At 45.2% G+C, this 8472-nt stretch overlaps 1 pseudogene; it reads left to right on the forward strand.

Moving 5' to 3' along the window:
* Positions 1 to 1603: 1603 nt before the first annotated feature.
* LOC121846314 lies at positions 1604 to 6133 on the forward strand (annotated as a pseudogene).
* The last annotated feature ends 2339 nt before the right edge of the window (positions 6134 to 8472 follow it).

Below are 8472 nucleotides of genomic sequence, written 5' to 3' on the forward strand. Positions count from 1 at the left end.
TCATTTATTATGGACCAATCAAATGAACTTTGAATAAATAATTGTTGCATATAGAATGTTGCCAGCACTAGACATACGTATAACATGTGGAGATCAGTCACAGGAATTGAAAGATGCTTATTTTGTCTTCAGAAGGGCGCTTGAGCAGGATGACGTAAAATGATGCTAAGGCCAGAGGATGCGGACTATGAGTAATCCAGAAAAGAGTGAGTCTGAAAACCCTTCTTTGAAATTTCCCATTGGAGCCTGGTAGATCAGAATATATTTTTCAGTGTCATGTATGAATCACAGAACATGCTTCAGTTTGTGTATGTACTGTACAGAATGTGTATTTCTATGTGGAAATGTCTTTATGGTACACCACATAACTTCCCAGCCATGTATAGCTCACTGTAAGAGTGCCTAGACGCCTGGCTTGCGATGCTACATACAGTACCAGTGAGTTATACCATTAGCTCATGTCCCTGCACTGCCCCCCTGTAGGAGTTTATCACACGTAAAGAGTAATGCTGTTGGACCTGCAGACATCCTACAGCTGCTGAAGCAGCCTGCCCGGGACACCCGCTCAGCGGTGCGGGCTGTAGACAACATGGAGAACACCCCTAGAAAGATCTACCAAAAAACCACAGCATCCATAAGCGCTCACTCAACGCCACGGGTCTGTCCTGTTTCTCACACACCTGTTTCTCTATCCTGTTTTTCTCACACGTCTCCTTTCTGGCATTTCCCCGGGGTTTAGGAAAAATACCCTGGCTGCTCCTTACACATGTCCCCATCAACACTCAGATCACACAGCTCACTGGCTCTCTTGTCTGTCTTCCGCACAGACCTAATCTCTGCTGAGGATCTGGAGACTATTGCTGATCTGACTTGCTGCTCAGCCATGGCCCGCCCCACTTCCTGCAAAACCACCCCAACCTGAAGAGGTTTCGCACAGCCACCAGTGTCTGTAACAACAGGTAAGCCAAATAATGGCATCAAAGCAACAAGTCTCCTACACCATCCTGTTGTTGCACAACACATACTGGCCTAAAATCACAGAAGGAAGGAATTGACTAGTGACGCAAGCCAAAAACATGAATATCACCATGGCATCTCCTTCACTTTTTCAATTTGTATTTCCCTCCCCCTCTCTCCAGGGAAAACCCTCGAAGAGGCTGTGCCAACACACCCTTCACCCACTGTCTCCTTGCTGAGTATGAGGATGGCATCTCACTGGCCAAGGGCTGGGATCCGAACATGCAAATCAATGGGAACCTCCTTCCCCTGGTACTACAACCATATTATAATTACCAATAGTATCATACTGATTAAGCTACACCATTAACTATCCTTGTTATCTTGATCCTTAGGATTAAGATAGTGTTAGCAGTATGATCCTTAGTACTCTAGTGGCACTGCAGCAACATTTCCTTCAGTCTCACCAGAGGGATCCTTTTCTCCAACTGTCCAGGTGAGGGAGGTGTCCAACCGCATCCTGAACATTGCTCTGACCTCCATGCCCACAATGATGTTGCGTGAACACAACCACATGACCCGCACCTTCACCCAGCTCAACCCTCACTAGACTGGAGACATCACCTACTAGAAGACCCGCAAGATCATGGGAGGCTACTTCCAGGTAATTCCAATGAGAGCCTAATAACAAATCTATTTAATTTAGCTCAGTTTCTATCTGTACATGGAGTTCAAAGTTACAAAGGTCATAACATAGTTGTAGTTACCTACACACATGGGTTTGAGTTGCTGGGTGATTAAACTGTTACACATGTCCTTCCTCCTCTCACAGGTGATCACCTTCAGGGACTTCCTGTTCCACATTGTGGGCCCAGACTTCATTGCAAGGCAGCTGTCCACCTACCCTGGCTATGATGAGAATGTCGACTCCAGCATCTCCAATGTGTTTGCCTACCTCTTCGCTCAACTTTCCATCCAGCCCAATATCTTCCAATATCTTCCATCTGGATGAGAACCTCAATGAGAACGCCCAGTTCCCCAGTCAGCTGCTGCACAGGGCCTTCTTCGCCCCCTGGAGGATTGTCTTTGAAGGTACAACTCTCAGTCCCACTTCTCAGGGGAACATTTACATTCACCATAAGTGATTTCCCGTTGTACACTAAAAGTGTATAGATCAAAATAAGGTTGTATTATTATTACTACTAAAGTATAGCTGGATCAGGCCTTACTGCTACCTGCTCCCCCAGGTAGCAGTAAGGCATGATGGGGCGGCAGGTAGCCTAGTGGTTAGAGCGTTCGACTAGTAACCAAAAGGTTGCAAGATCAAATCCCTGAGCCGACAAGGTAAAAATCTGTTGTTCTGCCCCTGAACAAAGCAGTTAACCCACTTTTCCTAGGCCATCATAGAAAATAAGAATTTGTTCTTAACTGACTTACCTAGCTAAAAAAAAGGCTATATTAATACAGTCAAACATGCTGTGGATTGAGAATCTATAAACTACCCTGCCTAGTCAATGTTGTCAGGAGTCCCATAGAGGCTCAGCAGGTTCTGGGCCAGCTCAGTGTTGTTTATCACCATTGCCAGGTTCTGGGACAGGTTACATAACCCACACCATTTGTTGTAACCTGAGAGGGGTAAAGTGTTAATTGGCAGCCTTTTACAGAAATACAGTATCACATAGAAGACAGTGTGGAGAGCTTTGACAGTAGTCCTCCCATGTGTGGTATAAGTGGAGGAAAGTTCTACTGTAGAGAAAGATACGCTTCTAGATGAGACAGTTAATCAGAGAGCGGGAGAAATAGAGGATAGGAGACAGAGAGATGGAGTACCTTACTGGGGAGTCCGTGGTCTCGGTTGAGAGAGCCCATGACCAGGGACCTTATAACAGAAAACTCAAACAGCCTACCCCTCAGCTCATCATGTGGTCCTGAGTGTTCAGTTTTGCCTGACGACCCACCAGCCACCTCAGCATAGGGTCCAAACCACCTTTTTTTTTAGAAAGGACTCAGCAATGTCTTATTTGGACTTTCATATCTCTGAGTCTTCAGTCATAATTGACAAAAAACCCTGTTTTGTGTTGTGTATCAGACTGTGGTGGGAAAACGATAGTCTTCACCAAGGATCAGAAAAAATCCTGGGGAAGACATCTCTGGCTCACGTCACCTGTGACAACACTGGCATCGCTGATGTCCCTGAGAGACCCTTCCAGTATCACCCCCGTGAGTCCGGTTACACCCTTGGTGAAGACATGCCTGCTTTTGACCTCAGCCCCTGGAAGGACAATGGTAATAGTGAGTGTTGATCTGAGGCCTCGTGTGACATACATCTCTCTTTAACTGAGCCTTACTGAGGTGGGAATTTGTGTGTTCTCGAGTGTGAGTTAGAAAGATATGACTTTGTCAATATATACAGGAAGTAATACATGATTTCTAGTATTATTTTTTATTGAACCTGGTCCAACACAGATCCCAAATCTGGTGGAACTGGCTTGACTAAACAAGGACCAGTAGGACCGAGAGGGTCACCAGGACCAGAAGGTCAAATCACCACCCTCCTCCACCATCCCTTCTCTCCCCCATTTACATGTTTAGTGGCAAGAAAAAGTATGTGAACCCTTTGGAAATACCTGGATTTCTGCATAAATTGGTCATAAAAATTGTATCTGATCTTCATCTAGTTCACAACAATAGACAAACACAGTCTCCTTAAACTAATAACACACAAACTAATAACACACACAACTAATAACACACACATACATAATAACACAACTAATAACACATACATTTTCATGTCTTTATTGAACACACTGTGTAAACATTCACAGTGCAGGGGGGGAAAAGTATGTGAACCCTTGGTTTTAATAACTGGTTGACCCTACATTGGCAGCAATAACTTAAACCAAACATTTTCTGTAGTGATGGATCAGACCTGCACAACAGTCAGGAGGAATTTTGGACCATTCCTCTTTACAACACTGTTTCAGTTGAGCAATATTATTGGGATGTCGGTGTGAACTGCTCTCTTGAGGTCATGCCACAGCATCTCAATCGGTTTGAGGTCAGGACTCTGACTGGGCTACTCCAAAGGCGTATTTTCTTCTGTTGAAGCCATTCTGTTGTTGATTTACTTCTGTGTTTTTGGTCGTTGTCCTGTCGCACCACCCAACTTCTATTGAGCTTCAATTGGCGGACAGATAGCCTAACATTCTCCTGAAAAATATCTTGATAAACTTGGGACTTATTTATTCCGTCGATGATAGCAAGCTGTCCAGGCCAAGAGGCAGCAAAGCAGCCCCAAATCATGCTGCTCCCTCCACCATACTTTACAGTGGGGATGAGGTTTTGATGTTGGTGTGCTGTGCCTTTTTCTCTCCACACATAGTGTTGTGTGTTCCTTTCAAACAGCTCAATTGTAGTTTCATCTATCCACAGAATATTTTGCAAGTAGCGCTGTGGAACATCCAGGTGCACTTTTGCAAACTTCAGACATGCAGCAATTTTTCTTTTGGACAGCAGTCAGCTTCTTCCGTGGGGTCCTCCCTTGAACACCATTCTTGTTTAGTGTTTTATATATTGTAGACTCGTCAACAGAGATGTTAGCATGTTCCAGAGATTTCTGTAAGTCTTTAGCTGACACTCTAGGATTTTTCTTAACCTCATTGAGTATTCTGTGCTGTGTTCTTGCAGTCAGCTTTGCAAGATGGCCACTCCGGAGAGTAGGAACATTGCTGAACTTTCTCCTTTTATAGACAATTTGTCTTACTGTGGACTGATGAACATCAAGGCTTTTTAAAACTTTGGTAACCCTTTCCAGCTTTATGCAAGTCAACAATTCTTAATCTTAGGTCTTCTGAGATCTATTTTGTTCGAGGCATGGTTCACATCAGGCAATGCTTCTTGTGAATAGCAAACTCAAATGTTGTGAGTGTTTTTTATAGGGCGAGGCAGTGCTAACCAACATCTCCAATCTCATCTCATTGATTGGACTCCAGGTTAGCTGACTCCTGACTCCAATTAGCTTTTGGAGAAATTAGCCTAGGAGTTCACATACTTTTTTCAACCTACACTGTGAATGTTTAAATGATGTATTCAATATAGACAAGAAAAATACAATAATTAGTGTGATATTAGTTTAAGCACACTGTGTTTGTCTATTGTCATGACTTAGATGAAGATCAGATCAAATTTGATGACCAATTTATGCAGAAATCCAGGTAATTCCAAAGGGTTCACATACTTTTTCTTGCCACTGTATATGATTACTGTCTGTATTATGTCATAAATATTCTGGTAGTCACTCACTAGGCCTGATGTGAGGTGCTAAGTGGTTATCTGATGAGGTCCCCCAGAGCATAACCACTGTTATGACTAATAGTATTTAACAAGGAGAAGCATAACCACTGTTATGACTAATAGTATTTAACAAGGAGAAGCATAACCACTGTTAGAACTAATAGTATTTAACAAGGAGAAGCATAACCACTGTTATGACTAATAGTATTTAACAAGGAGAAGCATAACCACTGTTATGACTAATAGTATTTAACAAGGAGAAGCATAACCACTGTTGTGACTAATAGTATTTAACAAGGAGAAGCATAACCACTGTTATGACTAATAGTATTTAACAAGGAGAAGCATAACAACTGTTATGACTAATAGTATTTAACAAGGAGAAGCATAACCACTGTTAGAACTAATAGTGTCTGTTGTAGTGTTGACATCATTCCTAACCTCACTCTCTCTCACTCAAGACCACAAGGGCCACGTGGTTTGCCTGGCATCTCCGCAAAATCTGCCCTCGCCGTGCGGCTCGGCTACAACTACCCCAGGCCAGCACATCCAATTCTATGAGGTAATCTACAATGGACAGAACCACTACGACACCAGGATGGGGGAGTTCACCTGCGTGGAGCCAGGCGTCTACGAGTTTGAGTTCCATTGCACCATATAACAGAATGTGGGCAGTGTGGACCTGCGGAGAAACGGCCAGCTGGTGCTGCATTCCTTCACCACCCAGCAGAACGGCTACATCACGGCTACTGGAGGCACACTGCTGCAGCTCAACATGGGGGACAAGATCTGGCTGTCAACTTACTACGGTGGCAACAGCATGACCTCCGACAGCTTCTTCTCAGGGCACCTGATCTTCACTGTCCAGAGCCCTCTCTGACCCACAGGTTTCAACTGAGCTATCTTTTCTGTCTTTTAAAATTATTTTTAAAATTCATTTTTTATTATCTTTTAATGTATGATAAGCTTTAACAGATCATCAAGGAGAAAAGAGGTCAGTTCACTGGTTTGTTATACTTGCACTAAGAGAGAAAAGGGAGTGGGAGAGTCACTGATAGGAGAGAAAGAGGAGTGGGAGAGTCACTGATAGGAGAGAAAGAGGAGTGGGAGAGTCACTGATAGGAGAGAAAGAGGAGTGGGAGAGTCACTGATAGGAGAGAAAGAGGAGTGGGAGAGACACTGATAGGAGAGGGAGAGAGTCACTGATAGGAGAGAAAGAGGAGTGGGAGAGTCACTGATAGGAGAGAAAGAGGAGTGGGAGAGTCACTGATAGGAAAGAAAGAGGAGTGGGAGAGTCACTGATAGGAGAGAAAGAGGAGTGGGAGAGTCACTGATAGGAGAGAAAGAGGAGTGGGAGAGTTACTGATAGGAGAGAAAGAGGAGTGGGAGAGTTACTGATAGGAGAGAAAGAGGAGTGGGAGAGTCACTGATAGGAGAGAAAGAGGAGTGGGAGAGTCACTGATAGGAGAGAAAGAGGAGTGGGAGAGTCACTGATAGGAGAGAAAGAGGAGTGGGAGAGACACTGATAGGAGAGAAAGAGGAGTGGGAGAGACACTGATAGGAGAGAAAGAGGAGTGGGAGAGTCACTGATAGGAGAGAAAGAGGAGTGGGAGAGTCACTGATAGGAGAGAAAGAGGAGTGGGAGAGTCACTGATAGGAGAGAAAGAGGAGTGGGAGAGTCACTGATAGGAGAGAAAGAGGAGTGGGAGAGACACTGATAGGAGAGAAAGAGGAGTGGGAGAGTCACTGATAGGAGAGAAAGAGGAGTGGGAGAGTCACTGATAGAGAGACTGATAGGAAGAGGAGTGGGAGAGTCACTGATAGGAGAGAAAGAGGAGTGGGAGAGTCACTGATAGGAGAGAAAGAGGAGTGGGAGAGTCACTGATAGGAGAGAAAGAGGAGTGGGAGAGACACTGATAGGAGAGAAAGAGGAGTGGGAGAGTCACTGATAGGAGAGAAAGAGGAGTGGGAGAGACACTGATAGGAGAGAAAGAGGAGTGGGAGAGTCACTGATAGGAGACTGAAAGAGGAGTGGGAGAGACACTGATAGGAGAGAAAGAGGAGTGGGAGAGACACTGATAGGAGAGAAAGAGGAGTGGGAGAGTCACTGATAGGAGAGAAAGAGGAGTGGGAGAGACACTGATAGGAGAGAAAGAGGAGTGGGAGAGACACTGATAGGAGAGAAAGAGGAGTGGGAGAGACACTGATAGGAGAGAAAGAGGAGTGGGAGAGACACTGATAGGAGAGAAAGAGGAGTGGGAGAGTCACTGATAGGAGAGAAAGAGGAGTGGGCGAGTCACTGATAGGAGAGAAAGAGGAGTGGGAGAGTCACTGATAGGAGAGAAAGAGGAGTGGGAGAGACACTGATAGGAGAGAAAGAGGAGTGGGAGAGACACTGATAGGAGAGAAAGAGGAGTGGGAGAGACACTGATAGGAGAGAAAGAGGAGTGGGAGAGACACTGATAGGAGAGAAAGAGGAGTGGGAGAGTCACTGATAGGAGAGAAAGAGGAGTGGGAGAGACACTGATAGGAGAGAAAGAGGAGTGGGAGAGTCACTGATAGGAGAGAAAGAGGAGTGGGAGAGTCACTGATAGGAGAGAAAGAGGAGTGGGAGAGACACTGATAGGAGAGAAAGAGGAGTGGGAGAGACACTGATAGGAGAGAAAGAGGAGTGGGAGAGACACTGATAGGAGAGAAAGAGGAGTGGGAGAGACACTGATAGGAGAGAAAGAGGAGTGGGAGAGACACTGATAGGAGAGAAAGAGGAGTGGGAGAGACACTGATAGGAGAGAAAGAGGAGTGGGAGAGACACTGATAGGAGAGAAAGAGGAGTGGGAGAGACACTGATAGGAGAGAAAGAGGAGTGGGAGAGACACTGATAGGAGAGAAAGAGGAGTGGGAGAGTCACTGATAGGAGAGAAAGAGGAGTGGGAGAGACACTGATAGGAGAGAAAGAGGAGTGGGAGAGTCACTGATAGGAGAGAAAGAGGAGTGGGAGAGTCACTGATAGGAGAGAAAGAGGAGTGGGAGAGACACTGATAGGAGAGAAAGAGGAGTGGGAGAGTCACTGATAGGAGAGAAAGAGGAGTGGGAGAGTCACTGATAGGAGAGAAAAGGGAGTGGGAGAGTCACTGATAGGAGAGAAAGAGGAGTGGGAGAGTCACTGATAGGAGAGAAAGAGGAGTGGGAGAGTCACTGATAGGAGAGAAAAGGGAGTGG

This window comes from Oncorhynchus tshawytscha, linkage group LG04 (assembly GCF_018296145.1).
Source record: "Oncorhynchus tshawytscha isolate Ot180627B linkage group LG04, Otsh_v2.0, whole genome shotgun sequence".
In the NCBI taxonomy this organism is placed as follows: Eukaryota; Metazoa; Chordata; class Actinopteri; order Salmoniformes; family Salmonidae; genus Oncorhynchus; species Oncorhynchus tshawytscha.